This window comes from Labrus mixtus, unplaced genomic scaffold (genome assembly GCF_963584025.1).
Source record: "Labrus mixtus unplaced genomic scaffold, fLabMix1.1 SCAFFOLD_62, whole genome shotgun sequence".
NCBI lineage: Eukaryota > Metazoa > Chordata > Actinopteri > Labriformes > Labridae > Labrus > Labrus mixtus.
This window is the reverse complement of record NW_026870147.1, coordinates 90001-114763: the sequence shown is the minus strand read 5'-3', so window position 1 is coordinate 114763 and position 24763 is coordinate 90001. Positions and strand designations below refer to the sequence as shown.

The window sequence follows — 24763 nt, the reverse complement described above, 5'->3', positions numbered from 1 at the left end:
TATATGATAAAAAAAAAACATATGATCAAAAAAATGAAAAAGCTTACAGCGTCTGGTATTCCCAGGCGATCTCCCATCCAAGTACTAACCAGGCCCTACCCTGCTTAGCTTCCGAGATCGGATGAGATCAGGCGTGTTCAGGGTGGTATGGCCGTAAGCCATTATTGTGTGCAGAGAGGGGCCTTTTAAAGATGTCATGCCCTTGATTCTGGCTGAATTTTTGGACATGTGAATATGTCTCTATATGATAAAAAAAACACATGATCAAAAAAAATGAAAAAGCTTACAGCACCTGGTATTCCCAGGCGGTCTCCCATCCAAGTACTAACCAGGCCCGACCCTGCTTAGCTTCCGAGATCGGACGTGATCGGGCGTGTTCAGGGTGGTATGGCCGTAAGCCATTATTGTGTGCAGAAAGGGGCCTTTTAAAGATGTCATGCCCTTGATTCTGGCTGAATTTTTGGACATGTGAATATGTCTCTATATGATAAAAAAAAACATATGATCAAACAAAATGAAAAAGCTTACAGCACCTGGTATTCCCAGGCGGTCTCCCATCCAAGTACTAACCAGGCCCCACCCTGCTTAGCTTCTAAGATCGGACGAGATCGGGCATGTTTTTTTATTTTTTATCTTTTATTATCAAAATTACAAAAACATTTATAATTCTTTCACATCATTTACAACAAATGCTATTACAATACATACACCCTCTAAATTAAACCTCCCCTCTGACGCAAACGGCACCCTAAAAACAATAAAAACATAGCATCAGAAAAAAAACTCAAACCACCCCTGATACCCCCAACTCATGACAACTCTTCTGAGTCCCTCCCCCAAAGCAAACACCCCTCTGAAAACAAACCACAAAAACATACAAAAACCCCACAGTATTCTCAAAAAACCACTGAGAAAAAAAAAAACACCAAATCAAATCACCCATTTTCCCCATGACCAAAAAAGAAGCCCTCGTACCAAAAAAACAAAAACAAAATAATTTAGACATCCCACATAATTCCCTCCTCATTTACTCTACACACATTCGCACCTTCCACAAACATTCTCACAAACTCACTCTCATTCGCTATGTACAACAATTTAAGATGTGCTTTCCATTCATTCACAAACATTCTCCACACATTCATTTTCTTACTTTCATACAGTGCATAATTCCTTCTGTTAAAAACCGCTTTTCTTGCAAAAGCCAAAATTATATTCATTACATTGTGATTTTTTTGTTTTGTTCCCACCCCCAACAACACCGACAATTCCCACCCCCTTTCATTCCAACACTCATTCTTACTGCATTTCCCCAACATTTCTCTTATTTTTCCCCAAAAATAAACCAATTCCCCACACGTAACAAACAAATGTATTAAATCCTCATCCGTACTTTCACATACACAACACTTTCTTTCATACCTCTCCTTATGGATCTGATGCAGGACGATGCAGGTGAAGATCCTCCTGTGCCTCAGTTTGAAATCTAGGTCAAATATTGCATGTGGTGTATGCGGAATGTTAATGTTCTTCCATATCATGTTGCTTGTTATGTCCGGGTATGTGTCTGTCCATTTTACTTCGGATGTGGGTTTCTGTATTCTATGTGTGATTGCGCACCTATACCAAATTTTTGTAGTGACATCTGTAATGTTGTGTTTCTTCTCCCCTAGGCACAGGGAGATCCCCCCCACATCGTCCTGCATCACTCCCTCCTTCTCTTTGATTAATTTTTCCCATTCGCTCGACAAAGACAATTTTACATTTGCAAACACTCTCTCAATCACATCCTTTCTGCACACACACCCTTTATTTTTTAAACCCCTCACCACCATTTGTAAATCAAAATCCCCCCCACAGTTCAGTAAATCCCTTATTCTAATATATCCCGCTTTCGACATAGCTTCACACTTAATTACCCTCTCCCCATTTTTAAAATACGGGCTCGAGAGGAAGGGCAGTCGTAGCACTGACCCTCTCGTTCCGCACTCTGGTACAGTCCAGGATGAAACCTGATACCACGCACTGAGTACTTCCTGGAAAAACCGTGGCAAGTGTTTAAATGAATCCGGGTTATTGATCTGGTACAGGTTGTCCTCGTTGTAGAGTCCAAAACTGCACAGATATTGTTTGAAGTGGTTTTTCCAAACTACGTTCCGGTTCTGGTCCATAAATTTGCCTATCAATTTGACTCTTAGTGCTACTTTTTTTGTAAGTAAATCAATCAAAGCTAGCCCCCCCTGATCTTTAGCCCCTATTATTGTTTTGTGAGCTATACTCGCTGCTTTGTTTTTCCAAATAAAGTCCCTAATGGTCTTTGAAATCTCCTTAAAGGCCCAGTCCGGAAGCGTACAAGTACTCAGCGCATGATTCACTTTGGACAACACGAGAGCATTTGTTACGGCTACCCTTCCTCTCAACAATAGACCCCTCGCTTTCCACAAATTCAATGTTTTTTTAATTTTACCCACCACCTCTTTCCATGTTACATCATCACATTCATTCTCATTTTTCCCCATATTCACTCCCAACACTTTTCTTCTCTCACACACCGTTTTAAATCCCCACTTATTAACTAGATTGGATTCCTTACCTAGTAACATAATTTCTGACTTATTTTCATTTACTTTTGCCCCAGATGCTCTTTCATAAGTTTGTACATGTTTTAATATCAATTATATCCTCCTCTCCTTTTACCATTATATTCACGTCATCTGCATACTGTATTATTTTTACGTTTTCCTTACCTATACCTTTTATGTTTACGTCTTCCGATATCAGTGCTGCCAGCGGCTCTGCTACCAAGCTGTACAACAGCGCTGACATCGGACATCCTTGTCTCACTGACCTTGATATTTTAAAAGAATCAGTTAGTTCCCCGTTACATTTTATCTTGCTTTCCGCTCCTGTATACAACATATTTATCCATTCTCTCATTCTCTCCCCGAATCCAAACTTCTCTAACACCTTCCCCATGAACCCGTGATCTACTCTGTCAAAAGCTTTATTTAAATCAATCCCTAGCCATATTCCCCCCTCCCCTTCCATATCCCTGACCGTCTGTTTTATTGAAATGATTGAGTCTGCTATGTCTCTGTTTGGTATACTGTATGATTGTGTTTGTTCTATGATTGTTCCTATTACCTCCCTGATTCTATTGGCTATTGTTTTCGCTATGATTTTGTAGTCTGTGTTGAGTAGGCTGATTGGTCTGTAGTTGTCCAGATTTTTATTGTCCCCCTTGTTTTTGTAAAAAATAGTAACCACCCCTTCCCCTAAACTTTTTGGTATATGTTTCACTTTTTCCATATATTTACTCAATTTGTTCACCAAGGGCACCAGCTGCTCTTTGAAAGCTTGGTAGAATTCCGCAGTTAGGCCATCGCTCCCAGGACTTTTGTTTTTGTTTAACCCCTCTAAAGCACTTCTGATTTCTCCCTCTGTAAACTCACAATCACACCACATTTTATCGTCCTCGCTTAGTTTTTTCTTTAAGGCACCCAAAGCTCTGTTCACACTCACGCTATCACACTCCTGTCTCGAAAACAGGCTTTCATAATAGCCCTTTACTATTTCTAAAATTCCCTTTTTATCTGTCACACTTTTACCTGCTTCATTTAATAATTCGTTTATTTCTGTTCTTTTTTGTTTTTGTTTTTCCAGACCTAAAAAAAAGGCTGTACTCCTCTCCCCCTCATACATATATTGTATTTTACTCCTAATGGCTGCACCCCTACTCTTTTTAAGTTCAATCACTCCCAACTGTTCTTTTAAATGTATGTATTTTTCGACATCTACATTATCTACACTGTCAAGCGATGCTATTTCCTCACTTAGTTGTTTTCTCAAATTCTCTTCCTTTCTATTTTCTCTCCACTTTTTCTCTTTACTATAATTGATACACTTTTTTTTAATTCTGACTTTTACACTATCCCACCACACATTCATATCTTCACTCTCATTCCACTCATATCCCACATCATTCAACAATCTTTCCATACTTTTCACAAACATTCCATCATCCAGCAAGCTTGCATTAAAGCACCATATCCCTCCTTTACGTACATTCGTTTCTTTTCTAAACGTGATTTCTATTCCAGCGTGATCGCTCCACATATTAGTTTTATATTCAACTTCTTTAATCCACCTCACTACCTCGCATGTCACCAAAGCATAATCTATTCTAGATTGTTTTAATCTATTCAGTACAATTTGTCTCCTGGAGAACACCCTCTCCCATGGATGTAGCAATCTCCAAATATCAATGCATTGTTTCGTTATCATTATATCTTTAAGTGTCCCCCTGCTCACATCCCCCTTAAACACATAATTTTTTGACACATCGGTGGGTGTCATCGCCACATTAAAGTCACCGATTATTATACAATTCCTTTCCCACCATTTGCTTATTGCAATGAAGAATGTTTTCCTTTCTTTTTCTCCATTCGGTGCATATATATTTATGATTCTTATATTTTTCGTTTCATACACACAGTCTATTACTATTATTCTTCCTTCTTTGTCTCCATAAACCAAATTTACCCCTGTTACCCGACCCGTTTTGACTAAAACCGCCACTCCTCTCGCCCTCGACGTGCCATTGGAGCAGAAAATATGGCCCACAAAGTCTTTTTTTATGTCTTCCACCAGGGAATCATCCCACCTGGTCTCCTGCAGGCACAAAACGTCATTCTGCAAGGAAAGAATCGCATGTCTTTTTTCTTTGTTCCTTAGTCCATTCACGTTTATCGAAAATAAATTAAAGGCCATTATCATAAAAATAAAAACAAAAAAAACGGATTTACAGGGGTTATTGTCAGTCATTATTTGTCCTTACATTTCAATTTTTTAGCCAACTTTTTTCGTTGTCCAAGACTTAGTCTTTTTTGCGCACTCGCCAGTTCACTCACATCCATTTCGCTGTCCGTTTCATTGGGACTGGTGCTTTTACCCGTATTATTTAGCGTGATTTTTCTCCCTCCCGCCTGTCCAACACCACTCTCAGGCATCTCCCTCCCCTCTGTGCTCATGCTTACCCCCGGGTCTTCTGCCACGTCCCTTCCGTCTCCTTTTTTCCCTCTCTCGCTCGTTTTTCGCTGCTTCTGCTGTCCTCCCTCTCCAGCCAGCTCCGGCGTCTCCAGCTCGCACTCTGACGCCCGTTCTCCTCCGCTCTCTCCGCTCTGCTCCATTTCTCCGTCACTGTTCTCGTCTTCTCTGATCTCCTTCCTGCTTGCTCCGATCACCTCCTTCTCCTCCGCCTCCTCCTCGTACACCTCCTCCGCCTCGTCTTCATCCTCGTACACCTCCTCCACCTCGTTCTTGCTTTCCTCTCCGTTCTCACACTCACATTCATTTTCTCTTTTTTTACAGTTTGTGCATTTTGTGCTGTTCGCGCTGCACTCTCGCGCAAAGTGTCCCTGCACCCCACAGTTGTGGCACATAAATTCTGGACACTCTCTCAGGATGTGTCCCGGCTGGATGCACATCCTGCACACTTTTTGTTGTCTATCATGTATTACTCTAAAGTATTCGTTCCCCATCACAGTGTTAAACTTTGTGGAGTAAGGGAGTGACTGTACCTGGTCATTAAATCTGACCCGGACAAACCTCGTTCCGTCAGCTATCATTGTTCCAGGCCACATTCTGCGTTTTATTGGTGATGTCGGTTTCACTCCCCATCCCGTCAGCTTCCAAACTATTTCTTCATCTGTGATATACGCTGGCAGGTTTAAAAAAGACACCACCAGCTCATCATTATTTAGTTCTCTCGCCACGACTCTGGTCTCTCCGATTTTAAATCCATCCAGCAGCCTTTCCTTTCCTTTAATGTTGCTCACCGTCACCTCCAGTTTTTCAGGTCCCAGGGTTCTGCACGCCAGCAGGCCCCCACAGATCATTTTTATGTTGCTCATGACGTGATTTAGAGGAACTTTGTCTCCCACCATTTCAATGTTTAGTGTTAGTTTTCTCTCAAAAGACACTTTTGCTTCCTCTTTTTCTGCTCTCTCGCCACCTCTCCCATTCTCTGCATGCGGAGCAATCAGCCCGCCGCTCCTCTCTCTTCCTCTCTCTCCGTCATCCATTCCGTTCCCTGTTTCATTTGCCGTTTTCATCCGTCCTTTTTGTCCGTCGTTCTTCTCGTTGTCGTTTAATCCATTCCTTTGTTTCAGTGCCATGTTTGTTTGTTCACGTTGTTGTCCGTTCTCTTTTCCTTTTTCCATCTCTCCAGTCCGTGGTCCTGTCATCTTTGTGATCCGTCCGTGTGAGTTTGCTCGCGACATACGAGCAAACATTCACAAAAAACAAAAATTCTTCACAAAATTGTGGAAAAAAAACAGGAAAAAAAGGTGAAAAGAAAAACGATCCCCCTAACAGTCAGTGACTGCTGGGGGACATTCACTCACAATCTGAGGTATTTAAATAAATCCAAAGCGCATCCAAAAAAACAAACAAATTAGTCCAGCTGTCCTGCTCAGTACTGACACGTCAGCTCTCCTTCAGCACCACACAAACTCTGACAGCAAAAGGGGCGTGTTCAGGGTGGTATGGCCGTAAGCCATTATTGTGTGCAGAAAGGGGCCTTTTAAAGATGTCATGCCCTTGATTCTGGCTAAATTTTTGGACATGTGAATATGTCTCTATATGATAAAACAAAAAAAACATATGATCAAAAAAATGAAAAAGCTTACAGCATCTGGTATTCCCAGGCGGTCTCCCATCCAAGTACTAACCAGGCCCTACCCTGCTTAGCTTCAGAGATCGGACGAGATCAAGCGTGTTCAGGGTGGTATGGCCATAAGCCATTATTGCGTGCAGACAGGGGCCTTTTAAAGATGTCATGCCCTTGATTCTGGCTGAATTTTTGGACATGTGAATATGTCTCTATATGATAAAAAAAAAAACATATGATCAAAAAAATGAAAAAGCTTACAGCACCTGGTATTCCCAGGTGGTCTCCCATCCAAGTACTAACCAGGCCCGACCCTGCTTAGCTTCCGAGATCGGGCGTGTTCAGGGTGGTATGGCCGTAAGCCATTATTGCGTGCAGATAGGGGCCTCTTAAAGATGTCATGCCCTTGATTCTGGCTGAATTTGTGGACATGTGAATATGTCTCTCTATGATTAAAAAAAACATATGATCAAAAAAATTAAAAAAGCTTACAGCATCTGGTATTCCCAGGCGGTCTCCCATTCAAGTACTAACCAGGCCCGACCCTGCTTAGCTTCCGAGATGGGACGAGATCGGGCGTGTTAAGGGTGGTATGGCCGTAAGCCATTATTGTGTGCAGACAGGGGCCTTTTAAAGATGTTATGCCCTTGATTCTGGCTGAATTTTTGGACATGTGAATATGTCTCTATATGATAAAAAAAAAAAACATATGATCAAAAAAATGAAAAAGCTTACAGCACCTGGTATTCCCAGGCGGTCTCCCATCCAAGTACTAACCAGGCCCGACCCTGCTTAGCTTCCTAGATCGGACGAGATCAGGCGTGTTCAGGGTGGTATGGCCGTAAGCTGTTATTGTGTGCAGACAGGGGCCTTTTAAAGATCTCATGCCCTTGATTCTGGCTGAATTTTTGGACATGTGAATATGTCTCTATATGATAAAAAAAGAACATATGATCAGAAAAAATGAAAAAGCTTACAGCACCTGGTATTCCCAGGCGGTCTCCCATCCAAGTACTAACCAGGCCAGACGCTGCTTAGCTTCCAAGATCGGACAAGTTCAGGGTGGTATGTCCTTAAGCCATTATTGTGTGCAGAAAGGGGCCTTTTAAAGATGTCATGCCCTTGATTCTGGCTGAATTTTTGGACATGTGAATATGTCTCTATATGATAAAAAAAAAACATATGATCAAAAAAATGAAAAAACTTACAGCACCTGGTATTCCCAGGCGGTCTCCCATCCAAGTACTAACCAGGCACGACCCTACTTAGTTTCCGAGATCGGACGAGATCGGGCGTGTTAAGGGTGGTATGGCCGTAAGCCGTTATTGTGTGCAGAAAGGAGCCTTTTAAAGATGTCATGCCCTTGATTCTGGCTGAATTTTTGGACATGTGAATATGTCTCTATATGATAAAAAAAAAACATATGATCAAAAAAATGAAAACGCTTACAGCACCTGGTATTCCAAGGTGGTCTCCCATCCAAGTACTAACCAGGCCCGACCCTGCTTAGCTTCCGAGATCGGACGAGATCGGGCGTGTTCAGGGTGTTATGGCCGTAAGCCATTATTGTGTGCAGACAGGGGCCTTTTAAAGATGTCATGCCCTTGATTCTGGCTGAATTTGTGGACATGTGAATATGTCTCTCTATGATAAAAAAAACATATGATCAAAAAAATAAGAAAAGCTTACAGCATCTGGTATTCCCAGGCGGTCTCCCATCCAAGTATTAACCAGGCCCGACCCTGCTTAGCTTCCGAGATGGGACGAGATCGGGCGTGTTAAGGGTGGTATGGCCGTAAGCCATTATTGTGTGCAGACAGGGGCCTTTTAAAGATGTTATGCCCTTGATTCTGGCTGAATTTTTGGACATGTGAATATGTCTCTATATGATAAAAAAAAAAACATATGATAAAAAAAATGAAAAAGCTTACAGCACCTGGTATTCCCAGGCGGTCTGCCATCGAAGTACTAACCTGGCCCGACCCTGCTTAGCTTCAGAGATCGGACGAGATCAGGCGTGTTCAGGGTGGTATGGCCGTAAGCTGTTATTGTGTGCAGACAGGGGCCTTTTAAAGATCTCATGCCCTTGATTCTGGCTGAATTTTTGGACATGTGAATATGTCTCTATATGATAAAAAAAGAACATATGATCAAAAAAAATGAAAAAGCTTACAGCACCTGGTATTCCCAGGCGGTCTCCCATCCAAGTACTAACCAGGCCAGATGCTGCTTAGCTTCCGAGATCAGACAAGTTCAGGGTGGTATGTCCTTAAGCCATTATTGTGTGCAGAAAGGGGCCTTTTAAAGATGTCATGCCCTTGATTCTGGCTGAATTTTTTGACATGTGAATATGTCTCTATATGATAAAAAAAAAACATATGATCAAAAAAATGAAAAAACTTACAGCACCTGGTATTCCCAGGCGGTCTCCCATCCAAGTACTAACCAGGCCCTACCCTGCTTAGCTTCCGAGATCGGACGAGATCAGGCGTGTTCAGGGTGGTATGGCCGTAAGCCATTATTGTGTGCAGACAGGGGCCTTTTAAAGATGTCATGCCCTTGATTCTGGCTGAATTTTTGGACATGTGAATATGTCTCTCTATGATAAAAAAAAACATATGATCAAAAAAATGAAAAAGCTTACAGCACCTGGTATTCCTAGGCGGTCTCCCATCCAAGTATTAACCAGGCCCGACCCTGCTTTGCTTCTGAGATCGGGCGTGTTCAGGGTGGTATGGACGTAAGGCATTATTGTGTGCAGAAAGGGGCCTTTTAAAGATATCATGCCCTTGATTCTGGCTGAATTTTTGGACATGTGAATATGTCTCTATATGATAAAAAAAAACATGATCAAAAAAATGAAAAAGCTTACAGCACCTGGTATTCCCAGGCGGTCTCCTATCCAAGTACTAACCAGGCCCGACCCTGCTTAGCTTCCAAGATCGGACGAGTTCAGGGTGGTTTGGCCGTAAGCCATTATTGTGTGCAGAAAGGGGCCTTTTAAAGATGTCATGCCCTTGATTCTGGCTGAATTTTTGGACATGTGAATATGTCTCTATATGATAAAAAAAAAACATATGATCAAAAAAATGAAAAAGCTTACAGCACCTGGTATTCCTAGGCGGTCTCCCATTCAAGTATTAACCAGGCCCGACCCTGCTTTGCTTCTGAGATCGGACGAGTTCAGGGTGGTATGGACGTAAGGCATTACTGTGTGCAGAAAGGGGCCTTTTAAAGATATCATGCCCTTGATTCTGGCTGAATTTTTGGACATGTGAATATGTCTCTATATGATAAAAAAAAAACATATGATCAAAAAAATGAAAAAACTCACAGCACCTGGTATTCCCAGGCGGTCTCCCATCCAAGTCCTAACCAGGTCCTACCCTGCTTAGCTTCCGAGATCGGACTAGATCAGGCGTGTTCAGGGTGGTATGGCCGTAAGCCATTATTGTGTGCAGACAGGGGCCTTTTAAAGATGTCATGCCCTTGATTCTGGCTGAATTTTTGGACATGTGAATATGTCTCTATATGATAAAAAAAAAACATATGATCAAAAAAAATGAAAAAGCTTACAGCACCTGGTATTCCCAGGCGGTCTCCCATCCAAGTACTAACCAGGCCCGACCCTGCTTAGCTTCCGAGATCGGACGAGATCAGGCGTGTTCAGGGTGGTATGGCCGTAAGCCATTATTGTGTGCAGAGAGGGGCCTTTTAAAGATGTCATGCCCTTGATTCTGGCTGAATTTTTGGACATGTGAATATGTCTCTATATGATAAAAAAAAACATGATCAAAAAAATGAAAAAGCTTACAGCACCTGGTATTCCCAGGCGGTCTCCCATCCAAGTACTAACCAGGCCCGACCCTGCTTAGCTTCTGAGATCGAACGAGATCGGGCGTGTTCAGGGTGGTATGGCCGTAATCCATTACTGTCTGCAGACAGGGGCCTTTTAAAGATGTCATGCCCTTGATTCTGGCTGAATTTTTGGACATGTGAATATGTCTCTCTATGATAAAAAAAAAACATATGATCAAAAAAATAAAAAAAGCTTACAGCGTCTGGTATTCCCAGGCGGTCTCCCATCCAAGTACTAACCAGGCCCGACCCTGCTTAGCTTCCAAGATCGGACGAGTTCAGGGTGGTTTGGCCGTAAGCCATTATTGTGTGCAGAAAGGGGCCTTTTAAAGATGTCATGCCCTTGATTCTGGCTGAATTTTTGGACATGTGAATATGTCTCTATATGATAAAAAAAAACATATGATCAAAAAAATGAAAACGCTTACAGCACCTGGTATTCCCAGGTGGTCTCCCATCCAAGTACTAACCAGGCCCGACACTGCTTAGCTTCCGAGATCGGACGAGATCGGGCGTGTTCAGGGTGGTATGGCCGTAAGCCATTATTGTATGCAGAAAGGGGCCTTTTAAAGATGTCATGCCCTTGATTCTGGCTGAATTTTTGGACATGTGAATATGTCTCTATATGATAAAAAAAAAACATATGATCCAAAAAAATGAAAAAACTTACAGCACCTGGTATTCCCAGGCGGTCTCCCACCCAAGTACTAACCAGGCCCTACCCTGCTTAGCTTCCGAGATCGGACGAGATCAGGCGTGTTCAGGGTGGTATGGCCATAAGCCATTATTGTGTGCAGAGAGGGGCCTTTTAAAGATGTCATGCCCTTGATTCTGGCTGAATTTTTGGACATGTGAATATGTCTCTATATGATAAAAAAAACATATGATCAAAAAAAATGAAAAAGCTTACAGCGTCTGGTATTCCCAGGCGGTCTCCCATCCAAGTACTAACCAGGCACGACCCTACTTAGTTTCCGAGATCGGACGAGATCGGGCGTGTTAAGGGTGGTATGGCCGTAAGCCGTTATTGTGTGCAGAAAGGGGCCTTTTAAAGATGTCATGCCCTTGATTCTGGCTGAATTTTTGGACATGTGAATATGTCTTTATATGATAAAAAAAAACATATGATCAAAAAAATGAAAACGCTTACAGCACCTGGTATTCCAAGGTGGTCTCCCATCCAAGTACTAACCAGGCCCAACCCTGCTTAGCTTCCGAGATCGAACGAGATCGGGCGTGTTCAGGGTGGTATGGCCGTAAGCCATTATTGTGTGCAGACAGGGGCCTTTTAAAGATGTCATGCCCTTGATTCTGGCTGAATTTGTGGACATGTGAATATGTCTCTCTATGATAAAAAAAAAAAAATATGATCAAAAAAATAAGAAAAGCTTACAGCATCTGGTATTCCCAGGCGGTCTCCCATCCAAGTATTAACCAGGCTCGACCCTGCTTAGCTTCCGAGATGGGACGAGATCGGGCGTGTTAAGGGTGGTATGGCCGTAAGCCATTATTGTGTGCAGACAGGGGCCTTTTAAAGATGTTATGCCCTTGATTCTGGCTGAATTTTTGGACATGTGAATATGTCTCTATGTGATAAAAAAAAAAACATATGATCAAAAAAATGAAAAAGCTTACAGCACCTGGTATTCCCAGGCGGTCTCCCATCGAAGTACTAACCAGGCCCGACCCTGCTTAGCTTCAGAGATCGGACGAGATCAGGCGTGTTCAGGGTGGTATGGCCGTAAGCTGTTATTGTGTGCAGACAGGGGCCTTTTAAAGATCTCATGCCCTTGATTCTGGCTGAATTTTTGGACATGTGAATATGTCTCTATATGATAAAAAAAGAACATATGATCAAAAAAAATGAAAAAGCTTACAGCACCTGGTATTCCCAGGCGGTCTCCCATCCAAGTACTAACCAGGCCAGACGCTGCTTAGCTTCCGAGATCAGACAAGTTCAGGGTGGTATGGCCGTAAGCTGTTATTGTGTGCAGAAAGGGGCCTTTTAAAGATGTCATGCCCTTGATTCTGGCTGAATTTTTGGACATGTGAATATGTCTCTATATGATAAAAAAAAAACATATGATCAAAAAAATGAAAAAGCTTACAGCACCTGGTATTCCCAGGCGGTCTCCCATCTAAGTACTAACCAGGCCCGACCCTGCATAGCTTCCGAGATCGGACGAGATCGGGCGTGTTCAGGGTGGTATGGCCGTAAGCCATTATTGTGTGCAGAAAGGGGCCTTTTAAAGATGTCATGCCCTTGATTCTGGCTAAATTTTTGGACATGTGAATATGTCTCTATATGATAAAAAAAAAACATATGATCAAAAAAATGAAAAAGCTTACAGCGTCTGGTATTCCCAGGCGGTCTCCCATCCAAGTACTAACCAGGCACGACCCTACTTAGTTTCCGAGATCGGACGAGATCGGGCGTGTTAAGGGTGGTATGGCCGTAAGCTGTTATTGTGTGCAGAAAGGGGCCTTTTAAAGATGTCATGCCCTTGATTCTGGCTGAATTTTTGGACATGTGAATATGTCTCTATATGATAAAAAAAAACATATGATCAAAAAAATGAAAACGCTTACAGCACCTGGTATTCCCAGGTGGTCTCCCATCCAAGTACTAACCAGGCCCGACCCTGCTTAGCTTCCGAGATCGGACGAGATCAGGCGTGTTCAGAGTGGTATGGCCGTAAGCCATTATTGTGTGCAGACAGGGGCCTTTTAAAGATGTCATGCCCTTGATTCTGGCTGAATTTGTGGACATGTGAATATGTCTCTCTATGATAAAAAAAACATATGATCAAAAAAATAAAAAAAGCTTACAGCATCTGGTATTCCCAGGCGGTCTCCCATTCAAGTACTAACCAGGCCCGACCCTGCTTAGCTTCCGAGATGGGACGAGATCGGGCGTGTTAAGGGTGGTATGGCCGTAAGCCATTATTGTGTGCAGACAGGGGCCTTTTAAAGATGTTATGCCCTTGATTCTGGCTGAATTTTTGGACATGTGAATATGTCTCTATATGATAAAAAAAGAACATATGATCAAAAAAAATGAAAAAGCTTACAGCACCTGGTATTCCCAGGCGGTCTCCCATCCAAGTACTAACCAGGCCAGACGCTGCTTAGCTTCCGAGATCGGACAAGTTCAGGGTGGTATGTCCTTAAGCCATTATTGTGTGCAGAAAGGGGCCTTTTAAAGATGTCATGCCCTTGATTCTGGCTGAATTTTTGGACATGTGAATATGTCTCTATATGATAAAAAAAAAACATGATCAAAAAAATGAAAAAGCTTACAGCACCTGGTATTCCCAGGCGGTCTCTCATCCAAGTACTAACCAGGCCTTACCCTGCTTAGCTTCTGAGATGGAACGAGATCGGGCATGTTCAGGGTGGTATGGCCGTAAGCCATTATTGTCTGCAGACAGGGGCCTTTTAAAGATGTCATGCCCTTGATTCTGGCTGAATTTTTGGACATGTGAATATGTCTCTCTATGATAAAAAAAAAACATATGATCAAAAAAATAAAAAAAGCTTACAGCGTCTGGTATTCCCAGGCGTTCTCCCATCCAAGTACTAACCAGGCCCGACCCTGCTTAGCTTCCAAGATCGGACGAGTTCAGGGTGGTTTGGCCGTAAGCCATTATTGTGTGCAGAAAGGGGCCTTTTAAAGATGTCATGCCCTTGATTCTGGCTGAATTTTTGGACATGTGAATATGTCTCTATATGATAAAAAAAAAACATTTGATCAAAAAAATGAAACAGCTTACAGCATTTGATATTCCACAGGCGGTCTCCCATCCAAGTACTAACGAGGCCCGACCCTGCATAGCTTCCGAGATCAGACGAGATCGGGCGTGTTCAGGGTGGTATGGCCGTAAGCCATTATTGTGTGCAGAAAGGGGCCTTTTAAAGATGTCATGCCCTTGATTCTGGCTGAATTTTTGGACATGTGAATATGTCTCTCTATGATAAAAAAAAAACAAATGATCAAAAAAATGAAACAGCTTACAGCATCTGGTATTCCACAGGCGGTCTCCCATCCAAGTACTAACCAGGCACGACCCTGCTTAGTTTCCGAGATCGGACGAGATCGGACGAGTTCAGGGTGGTATGACCGTAAGCCATTATTGTGTGCAGAAAGGGGCCTTTTAAAGATGTCATGCCCTTGATTCTGGCTGAATTTTTGGACATGTGAATATGTCTCTCTATGATAAAAAAAAAACACATGATCAAAAAAATGAAACAGCTTACAGCACCTGGTATTCCCAGGCGGTCTCCCATCCAAGTACTAACCAGGCCCTACCCTGCTTTGCTTCCGAGATCGGACGAGATCAGGCGTGTTCAGGGTGGTATGGCCGTAAGCCATTATTGTGTGCAGAGAGGGGCCTTTTAAAGATGTCATGCCCTTGATTCTGGCTGAATTTTTGGACATGTGAATATGTCTCTATATGATAAAAAAAACATATGATCAAAAAAAATGAAAGAGCTTACAGCACCTGGTATTCCCAGGCGGTCTCCCATCCAAGTACTAACCAGGCCCGACCCTGCTTAGCTTCCGAGATCGGACGAGATCGGGCTTGTTCAGGGTGGTATGGCTGTAAGCCATTATTGTGTGCAGAAAGGGGCCTTTTAAAGATGTCATGCCCTTGATTCTGGCTGAATTTTTGGACATGTGAATATGTCTCTATATGATAAAAAAAACATATGATCAAAAAAAATGAAAGAGCTTACAGCACCTGGTATTCCCAGGCGGTCTCCCATCCAAGTACTAACCAGGCCCGACCCTGCTTAGCTTCCGAGATCGGACGAGATCGGGCTTGTTCAGGGTGGTATGGCCGTAAGCCATTATTGTGTGCAGAAAGGGGCCTTTTAAAGATGTCATGCCCTTGATTCTGGCTGAATTTTTGGACATGTGAATATGTCTCTATATGATAAAAAAAAACATATGATCAAACAAAATGAAAAAGCTTACAGCACCTGGTATTCCCAGGCGGTCTCCCATCCAAGTACTAAGCAGGCCCGACCCTGCTTAGCTTCTGAGATCGGATGAGATCGGGCGTGTTCAGGGTGGTATGGCCGTAAGCCATTATTGTGTGCAGAAAGGGGCCTTTTAAAGATGTCATGCCCTTGATTCTGGCTGAATTTTTGGACATGTGAATATGTCTCTATATGATAAAAAAAAACATATGATCAAAAAAATGAAAAAGCTTACAGCACCTGGTATTCCCAGGCGGTCTCCCATCCAAGTACTAACCAGGCCCGACCCTGCATAGCTTGCTAGATCGGACGAGATTGGGCGTGTTAAGGGTGGTATGGCCGTAAGCTGTTATTGTGTGCAGAAAGGGGCCTTTTAAAGATGTCATGCCCTTGATTCTGGCTGAATTTTTGGACATGTGAATATGTCTTTATATGATAAAAAAAAACATATGATCAAAAAAATGAAAAGGCTTACAGCACCTGGTATTCCAAGGTGGTCTCCCATCCAAGTACTAACCAGGCCCAACCCTGCTTAGCTTCCGAGATCGAACGAGATCGGGCGTGTTCAGGGTGGTATGGCCGTAAGCCATTATTGTGTGCAGACAGGGGCCTTTTAAAGATGTCATGCCCTTGATTCTGGCTGAATTTGTGGACATGTGAATATGTCTCTCTATGATAAAAAAAAAAAAATATGATCAAAAAAATAAGAAAAGCTTACAGCATCTGGTATTCCCAGGCGGTCTCCCATCCAAGTATTAACCAGGCTCGACCCTGCTTAGCTTCCGAGATGGGACGAGATCGGGCGTGTTAAGGGTGGTATGGCCGTAAGCCATTATTGTGTGCAGACAGGGGCCTTTTAAAGATGTTATGCCCTTGATTCTGGCTGAATTTTTGGACATGTGAATATGTCTCTATGTGATAAAAAAAAAAACATATGATCAAAAAAATGAAAAAGCTTACAGCACCTGGTATTCCCAGGCGGTCTCCCATCGAAGTACTAACCAGGCCCGACCCTGCTTAGCTTCAGAGATCGGACGAGATCAGGCGTGTTCAGGGTGGTATGGCCGTAAGCTGTTATTGTGTGCAGACAGGGGCCTTTTAAAGATCTCATGCCCTTGATTCTGGCTGAATTTTTGGACATGTGAATATGTCTCTATATGATAAAAAAAGAACATATGATCAAAAAAAATGAAAAAGCTTACAGCACCTGGTATTCCCAGGCGGTCTCCCATCCAAGTACTAACCAGGCCAGACGCTGCTTAGCTTCCGAGATCAGACAAGTTCAGGGTGGTATGGCCGTAAGCTGTTATTGTGTGCAGAAAGGGGCCTTTTAAAGATGTCATGCCCTTGATTCTGGCTGAATTTTTGGACATGTGAATATGTCTCTATATGATAAAAAAAAAACATATGATCAAAAAAATGAAAAAGCTTACAGCACCTGGTATTCCCAGGCGGTCTCCCATCTAAGTACTAACCAGGCCCGACCCTGCATAGCTTCCGAGATCGGACGAGATCGGGCGTGTTCAGGGTGGTATGGCCGTAAGCCATTATTGTGTGCAGAAAGGGGCCTTTTAAAGATGTCATGCCCTTGATTCTGGCTAAATTTTTGGACATGTGAATATGTCTCTATATGATAAAAAAAAAACATATGATCAAAAAAATGAAAAAGCTTACAGCGTCTGGTATTCCCAGGCGGTCTCCCATCCAAGTACTAACCAGGCACGACCCTACTTAGTTTCCGAGATCGGACGAGATCGGGCGTGTTAAGGGTGGTATGGCCGTAAGCTGTTATTGTGTGCAGAAAGGGGCCTTTTAAAGATGTCATGCCCTTGATTCTGGCTGAATTTTTGGACATGTGAATATGTCTCTATATGATAAAAAAAGAACATATGATCAAAAAAAATGAAAAAGCTTACAGCACCTGGTATTCCCAGGCGGTCTCCCATCCAAGTACTAACCAGGCCAGACGCTGCTTAGCTTCCGAGATCAGACAAGTTCAGGGTGGTATGGCCGTAAGCTGTTATTGTGTGCAGAAAGGGGCCTTTTAAAGATGTCATGCCCTTGATTCTGGCTGAATTTTTGGACATGTGAATATGTCTCTATATGATAAAAAAAAAACATATGATCAAAAAAATGAAAAAGCTTACAGCACCTGGTATTCCCAGGCGGTCTCCCATCTAAGTACTAACCAGGCCCGACCCTGCATAGCTTCCGAGATCGGACGAGATCGGGCGTGTTCAGGGTGGTATGGCCGTAAGCCATTATTGTGTGCAGAAAGGGGCCTTTTAAAGATGTCATGCCCTTGATTCTGGCTAAATTTTTGGACATGTGAATATGTCTCTATATGATAAAAAAAAAACATATGATCAAAAAAATGAAAAAGCTTACAGCGTCTGGTATTCCCAGGCGGTCTCCCATCCAAGTACTAACCAGGCACGACCCTACTTAGTTTCCGAGATCGGACGAGATCGGGCGTGTTAAGGGTGGTATGGCCGTAAGCTGTTATTGTGTGCAGAAAGGGGCCTTTTAAAGATGTCATGCCCTTGATTCTGGCTGAATTTTTGGACATGTGAATATGTCTCTATATGATAAAAAAAAACATATGATCAAAAAAATGAAAACGCTTACAGCACCTGGTATTCCCAGGTGGTCTCCCATCCAAGTACTAACCAGGCCCGACCCTGCTTAGCTTCCGAGATCGGACGAGATCAGGCGTGTTCAGAGTGGTATGGCCGTAAGCCATTATTGTGTGCAGACAGGGGCCTTTTAAAGATGTCATGCCCTTGATTCTGGCTGAATTTGTGGACATGTGAATATGTCTCTCTATGATAAAAAAAACATATGATCAAAAAAATAAAAAAAGCTTACAGCATCTGGTATTCCCAGGCGGTCTCCCATTCAAGTACTAACCAGGCCCGACCCTGCTTAGCTTCCGAGATGGGACGAGATCGGGCGTGTTAAGGGTGGTATGGCCGTAAGCCATTATTGTGTGCAGACAGGGGCCTTTTAAAGATGTTATGCCCTTGATTCTGGCTGAATTTTTGGACATGTGAATATGTCTCTATATGATAAAAAAAAAAACATATGATCAAAAAAATGAAAAAGCTTACAGCACCTAGTATTCCCAGGCAGTCTCCCATCCAAGTACTAACCAGGCCCTACCCTGCTTAGCATCCGAGATCGGACGAGATCAGGCGTGTTCAGGGTGGTATGGCCGTAAGCAATTATTGTGTGCAGACAGGGGCCTTTTAAAGATCTCATGCCCTTGATTCTGGCTGAATTTTTGGACATGTGAATATGTCTCTATATGATAAAAAAAGAACATATGATCAAAAAAAATGAAAAAGCTTACAGCACCTGGTATTCCCAGGCGGTCTCCCATCCAAGTACTAACCAGGCCAGACGCTGCTTAGCTTCCGAGATCGGACAAGTTCAGGGTGGTATGTCCTTAAGCCATTATTGTGTGCAGAAAGGGGCCTTTTAAAGATGTCATGCCCTTGATTCTGGCTGAATTTTTGGACATGTGAATATGTCTCTATATGATAAAAAAAAAACATGATCAAAAAAATGAAAAAGCTTACAGCACCTGGTATTCCCAGGCGGTCTCCCATCCAAGTACTAACGAGGCCCGACCCTGCATAGCTTCCGAGATCAGACGAGATCGGGCGTGTTCAGGGTGGTATGGCCGTAAGCCATTATTGTGTGCAGAAAGGGGCCTTTTAAAGATGTCATGCCCTTGATTCTGGCTGAATTTTTGGACATGTGAATATGTCTCTCTATGATAAAAAAAAAACAAATGATCAAAAAAATGAAACAGCTTACAGCATCTGGTATTCCACAGGCGGTCTCCCATCCAAGTACTAACCAGGCACGACCCTGCTTAGTTTCCGAGATCGGACGAGATCGGACGAGTTCAGGGTGGTATGACCGTAAGCCATTATTGTGTGCAGAAAGGGGCCTTTTAAAGATGTCATGCCCTTGATTCTGGCTGAATTTTTGGACATGTGAATATGTCTCTCTATGATAAAAAAAAAACACATGATCAAAAAAATGAAACAGCTTACAGCACCTGGTATTCCCAGGCGGTCTCCCATCCAAGTACTAACAAGGCACGACCCTGCTTAGTTTCCGAGATCGGACGAGATCGGACGAGTTCAGGGTGGTATGACCGTAAGCCATTATTGTGTGCAGAAAGGGGCCTTTTAAAGATGTCATGCCCTTGATTCTGGCTGAATTTTTGGACATGTGAATATGTCTCTATATGATAAAAAAAAACATATGATTAAAAAAATGAAAAAACTTACAGCACCTGGTATTCCCAGGCTGTCTCCCATCCAAGTACTAACCAGGCCCTACCCTGCTTAGCTTCCGAGATCGGACGACATCAGGCGTGTTCAGGGTGGTATGGCCGTAAGCCATTATTGTATGCAGAAAGGGGCCTTTTAAAGATGTCATGCCCTTGATTCTGGCTGAATTTTAGGACATGTGAATATGTCTCTATATGATAAAAAAAAAACATATGATCAAAAAAATGAAAAAACTTACAGCACCTGGTATTCCCAGGCTGTCTCCCATCCAAGTACTAACCAGGCCCTACCCTGCTTTGCTTCCGAGATCGGACGAGATCAGGCGTGTTCAGGGTGGTATGGCCGTAAGCCATTATTGTGTGCAGAGAGGGGCCTTTTAAAGATGTCATGCCCTTGATTCTGGCTGAATTTTTGGACATGTGAATATGTCTCTATATGATAAAAAAAACATATGATCAAAAAAAATGAAAGAGCTTACAGCACCTGGTATTCCCAGGCGGTCTCCCATCCAAGTACTAACCAGGCCCGACCCTGCTTAGCTTCCGAGATCGGACGAGATCGGGCTTGTTCAGGGTGGTATGGCCGTAAGCCATTATTGTGTGCAGAAAGGGGCCTTTTAAAGATGTCATGCCCTTGATTCTGGCTGAATTTTTGGACATGTGAATATGTCTCTATATGATAAAAAAAACATATGATCAAAAAAAATGAAAGAGCTTACAGCACCTGGTATTCCCAGGCGGTCTCCCATCCAAGTACTAACCAGGCCCGACCCTGCTTAGCTTCCGAGATCGGACGAGATCGGGCTTGTTCAGGGTGGTATGGCCGTAAGCCATTATTGTGTGCAGAAAGGGGCCTTTTAAAGATGTCATGCCCTTGATTCTGGCTGAATTTTTGGACATGTGAATATGTCTCTATATGATAAAAAAAAACATATGATCAAACAAAATGAAAAAGCTTACAGCACCTGGTATTCCCAGGCGGTCTCCCATCCAAGTACTAAGCAGGCCCGACCCTGCTTAGCTTCTGAGATCGGATGAGATCGGGCGTGTTCAGGGTGGTATGGCCGTAAGCCATTATTGTGTGCAGAAAGGGGCCTTTTAAAGATGTCATGCCCTTGATTCTGGCTGAATTTTTGGACATGTGAATATGTCTCTATATGATAAAAAAAAACATATGATCAAAAAAATGAAAAAGCTTACAGCACCTGGTATTCCCAGGCGGTCTCCCATCCAAGTACTAACCAGGCCCGACCCTGCATAGCTTCCTAGATCGGACGAGATTGGGCGTGTTCAGGGTGGTATGGCCGTAAGCCATTATTGTGTGCAGAAAGGGGCCATTTAAAGATGTCATGCCCTTGATTCTGGCTAAATTTTTGGACATGTGAATATGTCTCTATATGATAAAAAAAAAACATATGATCAAAAAAATGAAAAAGCTTACAGCGTCTGGTATTCCCAGGCGGTCTCCCATCCAAGTACTAACCAGGCACGACCCTACTTAGTTTCCGAGATCGGACGAGATCGGGCGTGTTAAGGGTGGTATGGCCGTAAGCTGTTATTGTGTGCAGAAAGGGGCCTTTTAAAGATGTCATGCCCTTGATTCTGGCTGAATTTTTGGACATGTGAATATGTCTCTATATGATAAAAAAAAAACATATGATCAAAAAAATGAAAAAGCTTACAGCCCCTGGTATTCCCAGGCGGTCTCCCATCCAAGTACTAACCAGGCACTAGCCTGCTTGGCTTCCGAGATCGGACAAGATCAGGCGTGTTCAGGGTGGTATGGCCATAAGCCATTATTGTGTGCAGACAGGGGCCTTTTAAAGATGTCATGCCCTTGATTCTGGCTGAATTTTTGGACATGTGAATATGTCTCTATATGATAAAAAAAAACATATGATCAAAAAAATGAAAACGCTTACAGCACCTGGTATTCCCAGGTGGTCTCCCATCCAAGTACTAACCAGGCCCGACCCTGCTTTGCTTCCGAGATCGGACGAGATCGGGCGTGTTCAGGGTGGTATGGCCGTAAGCCATTATTGTGTGCAGACAGGGGCCTTTTAAAGATGTCATGCCCTTGATTCTGGCTGAATTTGTGGACATGTGAATATGTCTCTCTATGATAAAAAAAACATATGATCAAAAAAATAAAAAAAGCTTACAGCATCTGGTATTCCCAGGCGGTCTCCCATTCAAGTACTAACCAGGCCCGACCCTGCTTAGCTTCCGAGATGGGACGAGATCGGGCGTGTTAAGGGTGGTATGGCCGTAAGCCATTATTTTGTGCAGACAGGGGCCTTTTAAAGATGTTATGCCCTTGATTCTGGCTGAATTTTTGGACATGTGAATATGTCTCTATATGATAAAAAAAAAACATATGATCAAAAAAATGAAAAAGCTTACAGCACCTGGTATTCCCAGGCGGTCTCCCATCCAAGAACTAACCAGGCCCGACCCTGCTTAGCTTCCGAGATCGGACGAGATCAGGCGTGTTCAGGGTGGTATGGCCGTAACCTGTTATTGTGTGCAGACAGGGGCCTTTTAAAGATCTCATGCCCTTGATTCTGGCTGAATTTTTGGACATGTGAATATGTCTCTATATGATGAAAAAAGAACATATGATCAAAAAAAATGAAAAAGCTTACAGCACCTGGTATTCCCAGGCGGTCTCCCATCCAAGTACTAACCAGGCCCGACCCTGCATAGCTTCCTAGATCGGACGAGATTGGGCGTGTTCAGGGTGGTATGGCCGTAAGCCATTATTGTGTGCAGAAAGGGGCCATTTAAAGATGTCATGCCCTTGATTCTGGCTAAATTTTTGGACATGTGAATATGTCTCTATATGATAAAAAAAAAACATATGATCAAAAAAATGAAAAAGCTTACAGCGTCTGGTATTCCCAGGCGGTCTCCCATCCAAGTACTAACCAGGCACGACCCTACTTAGTTTCCGAGATCGGACGAGATCGGGCGTGTTAAGGGTGGTATGGCCGTAAGCTGTTATTGTGTGCAGAAAGGGGCCTTTTAAAGATGTCATGCCCTTGATTCTGGCTGAATTTTTGGACATGTGAATATGTCTCTATATGATAAAAAAAAAACATATGATCAAAAAAATGAAAAAGCTTACAGCCCCTGGTATTCCCAGGCGGTCTCCCATCCAAGTACTAACCAGGCACTAGCCTGCTTAGCTTCCGAGATCGGACAAGATCAGGCGTGTTCAGGGTGGTATGGCCATAAGCCATTATTGTGTGCAGACAGGGGCCTTTTAAAGATGTCATGCCCTTGATTCTGGCTGAATTTTTGGACATGTGAATATGTCTCTATATGATAAAAAAAAACATATGATCAAAAAAATGAAAACGCTTACAGCACCTGGTATTCCCAGGTGGTCTCCCATCCAAGTACTAACCAGGCCCGACCCTGCTTTGCTTCCGAGATCGGACGAGATCGGGCGTGTTCAGGGTGGTATGGCCGTAAGCCATTATTGTGTGCAGACAGGGGCCTTTTAAAGATGTCATGCCCTTGATTCTGGCTGAATTTGTGGACATGTGAATATGTCTCTCTATGATAAAAAAAACATATGATCAAAAAAATAAAAAAAGCTTACAGCATCTGGTATTCCCAGGCGGTCTCCCATTCAAGTACTAACCAGGCCCGACCCTGCTTAGCTTCCGAGATGGGACGAGATCGGGCGTGTTAAGGGTGGTATGGCCGTAAGCCATTATTTTGTGCAGACAGGGGCCTTTTAAAGATGTTATGCCCTTGATTCTGGCTGAATTTTTGGACATGTGAATATGTCTCTATATGATAAAAAAAAAACATATGATCAAAAAAATGAAAAAGCTTACAGCACCTGGTATTCCCAGGCGGTCTCCCATCCAAGAACTAACCAGGCCCGACCCTGCTTAGCTTCCGAGATCGGACGAGATCAGGCGTGTTCAGGGTGGTATGGCCGTAACCTGTTATTGTGTGCAGACAGGGGCCTTTTAAAGATCTCATGCCCTTGATTCTGGCTGAATTTTTGGACATGTGAATATGTCTCTATATGATAAAAAAAGAACATATGATCAAAAAAAATGAAAAAGCTTACAGCACCTGGTATTCCCAGGCGGTCTCCCATCCAAGTACTAACCAGGCCAGACGCTGCTTAGCTTCCGAGATCGGACAAGTTCAGGGTGGTATGTCCTTAAGCCATTATTGTGTGCAGACAGGGGCCTTTTAAAGATGTCATGCCCTTGATTCTGGCAGAATTTTTGGACATGTGAATATGTCTCTATATGATAAAAAAAAACATATGATCAAAAAAATGAAAAAGCTTACAGCACCTGGTATTCCCAGGCGGTCTCCCATCTAAGTAATAACCAGGCCCGACCATGCTTAGCTTCCGAGATCGGACGAGTTCAGGGTGGTATGGCCGTAAGCCATTATTGTGTGCAGAAATGGGCCTTAAAGATGTCATTCCCTTGATTCTGGTTGAATTTTTGGACATGTGAATATGTCTCTATATGATCAAAAAAAAACATATGATCAAAAAAATGAAAAAGCTTATAGCACCTGGTATTCCCAGGCGGTCTCCCATCCAAGTACTAACCATGCCCGAGCCTGCTTAGCTTCCGAGATCGGACGAGATCGGGCGTGTTCAGGGTGGTATGGCCATAAGTCACTATTGCGTGCAGACAGGGGCCTTTTAAAGATGTCATGCCCTTGATTCTGGCTGAATTTTTGGACATGTGAATATGTCTCTATATGATAAAAAAAACATATCATCAACAAAATTAAAAAGCTTACAGCACCTGGTATTCCCAGGCGGTCTCCCATTCAAGTACTAACCAGGCCCCACCCTGCTTAGCTTCCAAGATCGGACGAGTTCAGGGTGGTATGGCCATAAGCCATTATTGTGTGCAGAAAGGGGCCTTTTAAAGATGTCATGCTCTTGATTCTGGCTG

The 24763-nt window shown here is 43.1% G+C and overlaps 47 non-coding genes and 25 pseudogenes across 47 annotated transcripts; all 72 read right to left on the bottom strand.

The window, feature by feature from the left end:
- Nucleotides 1-40: 40 nt before the first annotated feature.
- LOC132964543 (5S ribosomal RNA) lies at nt 41-159 on the bottom strand. Its single transcript, XR_009669516.1, has one exon. It is a non-coding gene; the product is annotated as a 5S ribosomal RNA (ribosomal RNA).
- Nucleotides 160-280: 121 nt separating this feature from the next.
- On the bottom strand, nt 281-399 carry LOC132964587 (5S ribosomal RNA). Its single transcript, XR_009669557.1, has one exon. It is a non-coding gene; the product is annotated as a 5S ribosomal RNA (ribosomal RNA).
- A 6283-nt stretch (nt 400-6682) lies between these two features.
- Nucleotides 6683-6801, bottom strand: LOC132964561 (5S ribosomal RNA). Its single transcript, XR_009669533.1, has one exon. It is a non-coding gene; the product is annotated as a 5S ribosomal RNA (ribosomal RNA).
- Nucleotides 6802-6924: 123 nt separating this feature from the next.
- On the bottom strand, nt 6925-7033 carry LOC132964632 (5S ribosomal RNA; annotated as a pseudogene).
- Nucleotides 7034-7155: 122 nt separating this feature from the next.
- Nucleotides 7156-7274, bottom strand: LOC132964654 (5S ribosomal RNA). The gene has a single exon (XR_009669617.1). It is a non-coding gene; the product is annotated as a 5S ribosomal RNA (ribosomal RNA).
- Nucleotides 7275-7398: 124 nt separating this feature from the next.
- LOC132964486 (5S ribosomal RNA) lies at nt 7399-7517 on the bottom strand. Its single transcript, XR_009669461.1, has one exon. It is a non-coding gene; the product is annotated as a 5S ribosomal RNA (ribosomal RNA).
- A 354-nt stretch (nt 7518-7871) lies between these two features.
- Nucleotides 7872-7990, bottom strand: LOC132964626 (5S ribosomal RNA). Its single transcript, XR_009669593.1, has one exon. It is a non-coding gene; the product is annotated as a 5S ribosomal RNA (ribosomal RNA).
- A 122-nt stretch (nt 7991-8112) lies between these two features.
- On the bottom strand, nt 8113-8231 carry LOC132964502 (5S ribosomal RNA). The gene has a single exon (XR_009669477.1). It is a non-coding gene; the product is annotated as a 5S ribosomal RNA (ribosomal RNA).
- Nucleotides 8232-8352: 121 nt separating this feature from the next.
- Nucleotides 8353-8471, bottom strand: LOC132964684 (5S ribosomal RNA). The gene has a single exon (XR_009669644.1). It is a non-coding gene; the product is annotated as a 5S ribosomal RNA (ribosomal RNA).
- A 123-nt stretch (nt 8472-8594) lies between these two features.
- On the bottom strand, nt 8595-8713 carry LOC132964452 (5S ribosomal RNA). Its single transcript, XR_009669429.1, has one exon. It is a non-coding gene; the product is annotated as a 5S ribosomal RNA (ribosomal RNA).
- A 354-nt stretch (nt 8714-9067) lies between these two features.
- Nucleotides 9068-9186, bottom strand: LOC132964237 (5S ribosomal RNA). Its single transcript, XR_009669227.1, has one exon. It is a non-coding gene; the product is annotated as a 5S ribosomal RNA (ribosomal RNA).
- Nucleotides 9187-9307: 121 nt separating this feature from the next.
- Nucleotides 9308-9416, bottom strand: LOC132964142 (5S ribosomal RNA; annotated as a pseudogene).
- A 119-nt stretch (nt 9417-9535) lies between these two features.
- LOC132964080 (5S ribosomal RNA) lies at nt 9536-9644 on the bottom strand (annotated as a pseudogene).
- A 353-nt stretch (nt 9645-9997) lies between these two features.
- LOC132964694 (5S ribosomal RNA) lies at nt 9998-10116 on the bottom strand. Its single transcript, XR_009669654.1, has one exon. It is a non-coding gene; the product is annotated as a 5S ribosomal RNA (ribosomal RNA).
- A 123-nt stretch (nt 10117-10239) lies between these two features.
- Nucleotides 10240-10358, bottom strand: LOC132964046 (5S ribosomal RNA). The gene has a single exon (XR_009669181.1). It is a non-coding gene; the product is annotated as a 5S ribosomal RNA (ribosomal RNA).
- Nucleotides 10359-10477: 119 nt separating this feature from the next.
- LOC132964465 (5S ribosomal RNA) lies at nt 10478-10596 on the bottom strand. Its single transcript, XR_009669441.1, has one exon. It is a non-coding gene; the product is annotated as a 5S ribosomal RNA (ribosomal RNA).
- Nucleotides 10597-10719: 123 nt separating this feature from the next.
- LOC132964108 (5S ribosomal RNA) lies at nt 10720-10828 on the bottom strand (annotated as a pseudogene).
- Nucleotides 10829-10949: 121 nt separating this feature from the next.
- On the bottom strand, nt 10950-11068 carry LOC132964328 (5S ribosomal RNA). Its single transcript, XR_009669312.1, has one exon. It is a non-coding gene; the product is annotated as a 5S ribosomal RNA (ribosomal RNA).
- Nucleotides 11069-11191: 123 nt separating this feature from the next.
- LOC132964362 (5S ribosomal RNA) lies at nt 11192-11310 on the bottom strand. The gene has a single exon (XR_009669344.1). It is a non-coding gene; the product is annotated as a 5S ribosomal RNA (ribosomal RNA).
- Nucleotides 11311-11431: 121 nt separating this feature from the next.
- Nucleotides 11432-11550, bottom strand: LOC132963891 (5S ribosomal RNA; annotated as a pseudogene).
- A 121-nt stretch (nt 11551-11671) lies between these two features.
- On the bottom strand, nt 11672-11790 carry LOC132964253 (5S ribosomal RNA). Its single transcript, XR_009669242.1, has one exon. It is a non-coding gene; the product is annotated as a 5S ribosomal RNA (ribosomal RNA).
- A 124-nt stretch (nt 11791-11914) lies between these two features.
- LOC132963936 (5S ribosomal RNA) lies at nt 11915-12033 on the bottom strand (annotated as a pseudogene).
- Nucleotides 12034-12156: 123 nt separating this feature from the next.
- LOC132964302 (5S ribosomal RNA) lies at nt 12157-12275 on the bottom strand. The gene has a single exon (XR_009669287.1). It is a non-coding gene; the product is annotated as a 5S ribosomal RNA (ribosomal RNA).
- Nucleotides 12276-12398: 123 nt separating this feature from the next.
- LOC132964126 (5S ribosomal RNA) lies at nt 12399-12507 on the bottom strand (annotated as a pseudogene).
- A 122-nt stretch (nt 12508-12629) lies between these two features.
- On the bottom strand, nt 12630-12748 carry LOC132964373 (5S ribosomal RNA). The gene has a single exon (XR_009669355.1). It is a non-coding gene; the product is annotated as a 5S ribosomal RNA (ribosomal RNA).
- Nucleotides 12749-12870: 122 nt separating this feature from the next.
- On the bottom strand, nt 12871-12989 carry LOC132963890 (5S ribosomal RNA; annotated as a pseudogene).
- A 121-nt stretch (nt 12990-13110) lies between these two features.
- Nucleotides 13111-13229, bottom strand: LOC132964343 (5S ribosomal RNA). The gene has a single exon (XR_009669326.1). It is a non-coding gene; the product is annotated as a 5S ribosomal RNA (ribosomal RNA).
- A 121-nt stretch (nt 13230-13350) lies between these two features.
- Nucleotides 13351-13469, bottom strand: LOC132964653 (5S ribosomal RNA). The gene has a single exon (XR_009669616.1). It is a non-coding gene; the product is annotated as a 5S ribosomal RNA (ribosomal RNA).
- A 352-nt stretch (nt 13470-13821) lies between these two features.
- On the bottom strand, nt 13822-13940 carry LOC132963943 (5S ribosomal RNA; annotated as a pseudogene).
- Nucleotides 13941-14063: 123 nt separating this feature from the next.
- On the bottom strand, nt 14064-14172 carry LOC132964180 (5S ribosomal RNA; annotated as a pseudogene).
- A 122-nt stretch (nt 14173-14294) lies between these two features.
- Nucleotides 14295-14414, bottom strand: LOC132964048 (5S ribosomal RNA; annotated as a pseudogene).
- Nucleotides 14415-14536: 122 nt separating this feature from the next.
- LOC132964015 (5S ribosomal RNA) lies at nt 14537-14656 on the bottom strand (annotated as a pseudogene).
- A 122-nt stretch (nt 14657-14778) lies between these two features.
- Nucleotides 14779-14897, bottom strand: LOC132964271 (5S ribosomal RNA). The gene has a single exon (XR_009669259.1). It is a non-coding gene; the product is annotated as a 5S ribosomal RNA (ribosomal RNA).
- Nucleotides 14898-15018: 121 nt separating this feature from the next.
- On the bottom strand, nt 15019-15137 carry LOC132964298 (5S ribosomal RNA). Its single transcript, XR_009669283.1, has one exon. It is a non-coding gene; the product is annotated as a 5S ribosomal RNA (ribosomal RNA).
- A 121-nt stretch (nt 15138-15258) lies between these two features.
- LOC132964266 (5S ribosomal RNA) lies at nt 15259-15377 on the bottom strand. Its single transcript, XR_009669254.1, has one exon. It is a non-coding gene; the product is annotated as a 5S ribosomal RNA (ribosomal RNA).
- A 122-nt stretch (nt 15378-15499) lies between these two features.
- Nucleotides 15500-15618, bottom strand: LOC132964409 (5S ribosomal RNA). Its single transcript, XR_009669389.1, has one exon. It is a non-coding gene; the product is annotated as a 5S ribosomal RNA (ribosomal RNA).
- A 121-nt stretch (nt 15619-15739) lies between these two features.
- Nucleotides 15740-15858, bottom strand: LOC132964683 (5S ribosomal RNA). The gene has a single exon (XR_009669643.1). It is a non-coding gene; the product is annotated as a 5S ribosomal RNA (ribosomal RNA).
- A 121-nt stretch (nt 15859-15979) lies between these two features.
- On the bottom strand, nt 15980-16098 carry LOC132963953 (5S ribosomal RNA). The gene has a single exon (XR_009669172.1). It is a non-coding gene; the product is annotated as a 5S ribosomal RNA (ribosomal RNA).
- A 124-nt stretch (nt 16099-16222) lies between these two features.
- LOC132963935 (5S ribosomal RNA) lies at nt 16223-16341 on the bottom strand (annotated as a pseudogene).
- Nucleotides 16342-16464: 123 nt separating this feature from the next.
- LOC132964301 (5S ribosomal RNA) lies at nt 16465-16583 on the bottom strand. Its single transcript, XR_009669286.1, has one exon. It is a non-coding gene; the product is annotated as a 5S ribosomal RNA (ribosomal RNA).
- Nucleotides 16584-16706: 123 nt separating this feature from the next.
- LOC132964125 (5S ribosomal RNA) lies at nt 16707-16815 on the bottom strand (annotated as a pseudogene).
- Nucleotides 16816-16937: 122 nt separating this feature from the next.
- Nucleotides 16938-17056, bottom strand: LOC132964372 (5S ribosomal RNA). Its single transcript, XR_009669354.1, has one exon. It is a non-coding gene; the product is annotated as a 5S ribosomal RNA (ribosomal RNA).
- Nucleotides 17057-17178: 122 nt separating this feature from the next.
- Nucleotides 17179-17297, bottom strand: LOC132963889 (5S ribosomal RNA; annotated as a pseudogene).
- Nucleotides 17298-17420: 123 nt separating this feature from the next.
- Nucleotides 17421-17529, bottom strand: LOC132964124 (5S ribosomal RNA; annotated as a pseudogene).
- A 122-nt stretch (nt 17530-17651) lies between these two features.
- LOC132964371 (5S ribosomal RNA) lies at nt 17652-17770 on the bottom strand. Its single transcript, XR_009669353.1, has one exon. It is a non-coding gene; the product is annotated as a 5S ribosomal RNA (ribosomal RNA).
- Nucleotides 17771-17892: 122 nt separating this feature from the next.
- On the bottom strand, nt 17893-18011 carry LOC132963888 (5S ribosomal RNA; annotated as a pseudogene).
- Nucleotides 18012-18132: 121 nt separating this feature from the next.
- LOC132964342 (5S ribosomal RNA) lies at nt 18133-18251 on the bottom strand. The gene has a single exon (XR_009669325.1). It is a non-coding gene; the product is annotated as a 5S ribosomal RNA (ribosomal RNA).
- A 121-nt stretch (nt 18252-18372) lies between these two features.
- Nucleotides 18373-18491, bottom strand: LOC132964652 (5S ribosomal RNA). The gene has a single exon (XR_009669615.1). It is a non-coding gene; the product is annotated as a 5S ribosomal RNA (ribosomal RNA).
- A 123-nt stretch (nt 18492-18614) lies between these two features.
- Nucleotides 18615-18733, bottom strand: LOC132964554 (5S ribosomal RNA). Its single transcript, XR_009669526.1, has one exon. It is a non-coding gene; the product is annotated as a 5S ribosomal RNA (ribosomal RNA).
- Nucleotides 18734-19085: 352 nt separating this feature from the next.
- On the bottom strand, nt 19086-19204 carry LOC132964580 (5S ribosomal RNA). Its single transcript, XR_009669551.1, has one exon. It is a non-coding gene; the product is annotated as a 5S ribosomal RNA (ribosomal RNA).
- Nucleotides 19205-19326: 122 nt separating this feature from the next.
- Nucleotides 19327-19446, bottom strand: LOC132964014 (5S ribosomal RNA; annotated as a pseudogene).
- A 122-nt stretch (nt 19447-19568) lies between these two features.
- Nucleotides 19569-19687, bottom strand: LOC132963914 (5S ribosomal RNA; annotated as a pseudogene).
- Nucleotides 19688-19808: 121 nt separating this feature from the next.
- LOC132964665 (5S ribosomal RNA) lies at nt 19809-19927 on the bottom strand. Its single transcript, XR_009669628.1, has one exon. It is a non-coding gene; the product is annotated as a 5S ribosomal RNA (ribosomal RNA).
- Nucleotides 19928-20049: 122 nt separating this feature from the next.
- On the bottom strand, nt 20050-20168 carry LOC132964591 (5S ribosomal RNA). The gene has a single exon (XR_009669561.1). It is a non-coding gene; the product is annotated as a 5S ribosomal RNA (ribosomal RNA).
- A 121-nt stretch (nt 20169-20289) lies between these two features.
- On the bottom strand, nt 20290-20408 carry LOC132964265 (5S ribosomal RNA). The gene has a single exon (XR_009669253.1). It is a non-coding gene; the product is annotated as a 5S ribosomal RNA (ribosomal RNA).
- A 121-nt stretch (nt 20409-20529) lies between these two features.
- On the bottom strand, nt 20530-20648 carry LOC132964264 (5S ribosomal RNA). Its single transcript, XR_009669252.1, has one exon. It is a non-coding gene; the product is annotated as a 5S ribosomal RNA (ribosomal RNA).
- A 122-nt stretch (nt 20649-20770) lies between these two features.
- LOC132964408 (5S ribosomal RNA) lies at nt 20771-20889 on the bottom strand. The gene has a single exon (XR_009669388.1). It is a non-coding gene; the product is annotated as a 5S ribosomal RNA (ribosomal RNA).
- A 121-nt stretch (nt 20890-21010) lies between these two features.
- Nucleotides 21011-21129, bottom strand: LOC132964569 (5S ribosomal RNA). Its single transcript, XR_009669540.1, has one exon. It is a non-coding gene; the product is annotated as a 5S ribosomal RNA (ribosomal RNA).
- A 122-nt stretch (nt 21130-21251) lies between these two features.
- Nucleotides 21252-21370, bottom strand: LOC132963887 (5S ribosomal RNA; annotated as a pseudogene).
- A 122-nt stretch (nt 21371-21492) lies between these two features.
- Nucleotides 21493-21611, bottom strand: LOC132963920 (5S ribosomal RNA; annotated as a pseudogene).
- A 121-nt stretch (nt 21612-21732) lies between these two features.
- On the bottom strand, nt 21733-21851 carry LOC132964235 (5S ribosomal RNA). Its single transcript, XR_009669225.1, has one exon. It is a non-coding gene; the product is annotated as a 5S ribosomal RNA (ribosomal RNA).
- A 121-nt stretch (nt 21852-21972) lies between these two features.
- LOC132964651 (5S ribosomal RNA) lies at nt 21973-22091 on the bottom strand. The gene has a single exon (XR_009669614.1). It is a non-coding gene; the product is annotated as a 5S ribosomal RNA (ribosomal RNA).
- A 122-nt stretch (nt 22092-22213) lies between these two features.
- On the bottom strand, nt 22214-22332 carry LOC132964538 (5S ribosomal RNA). Its single transcript, XR_009669511.1, has one exon. It is a non-coding gene; the product is annotated as a 5S ribosomal RNA (ribosomal RNA).
- Nucleotides 22333-22455: 123 nt separating this feature from the next.
- On the bottom strand, nt 22456-22574 carry LOC132964567 (5S ribosomal RNA). The gene has a single exon (XR_009669539.1). It is a non-coding gene; the product is annotated as a 5S ribosomal RNA (ribosomal RNA).
- A 122-nt stretch (nt 22575-22696) lies between these two features.
- Nucleotides 22697-22815, bottom strand: LOC132963886 (5S ribosomal RNA; annotated as a pseudogene).
- A 122-nt stretch (nt 22816-22937) lies between these two features.
- Nucleotides 22938-23056, bottom strand: LOC132963872 (5S ribosomal RNA; annotated as a pseudogene).
- A 121-nt stretch (nt 23057-23177) lies between these two features.
- LOC132964233 (5S ribosomal RNA) lies at nt 23178-23296 on the bottom strand. Its single transcript, XR_009669223.1, has one exon. It is a non-coding gene; the product is annotated as a 5S ribosomal RNA (ribosomal RNA).
- A 121-nt stretch (nt 23297-23417) lies between these two features.
- On the bottom strand, nt 23418-23536 carry LOC132964650 (5S ribosomal RNA). Its single transcript, XR_009669613.1, has one exon. It is a non-coding gene; the product is annotated as a 5S ribosomal RNA (ribosomal RNA).
- A 122-nt stretch (nt 23537-23658) lies between these two features.
- LOC132964537 (5S ribosomal RNA) lies at nt 23659-23777 on the bottom strand. The gene has a single exon (XR_009669510.1). It is a non-coding gene; the product is annotated as a 5S ribosomal RNA (ribosomal RNA).
- A 353-nt stretch (nt 23778-24130) lies between these two features.
- On the bottom strand, nt 24131-24239 carry LOC132964071 (5S ribosomal RNA; annotated as a pseudogene).
- A 120-nt stretch (nt 24240-24359) lies between these two features.
- On the bottom strand, nt 24360-24478 carry LOC132964604 (5S ribosomal RNA). The gene has a single exon (XR_009669573.1). It is a non-coding gene; the product is annotated as a 5S ribosomal RNA (ribosomal RNA).
- Nucleotides 24479-24598: 120 nt separating this feature from the next.
- Nucleotides 24599-24707, bottom strand: LOC132964028 (5S ribosomal RNA; annotated as a pseudogene).
- Nucleotides 24708-24763: the final 56 nt, after the last annotated feature.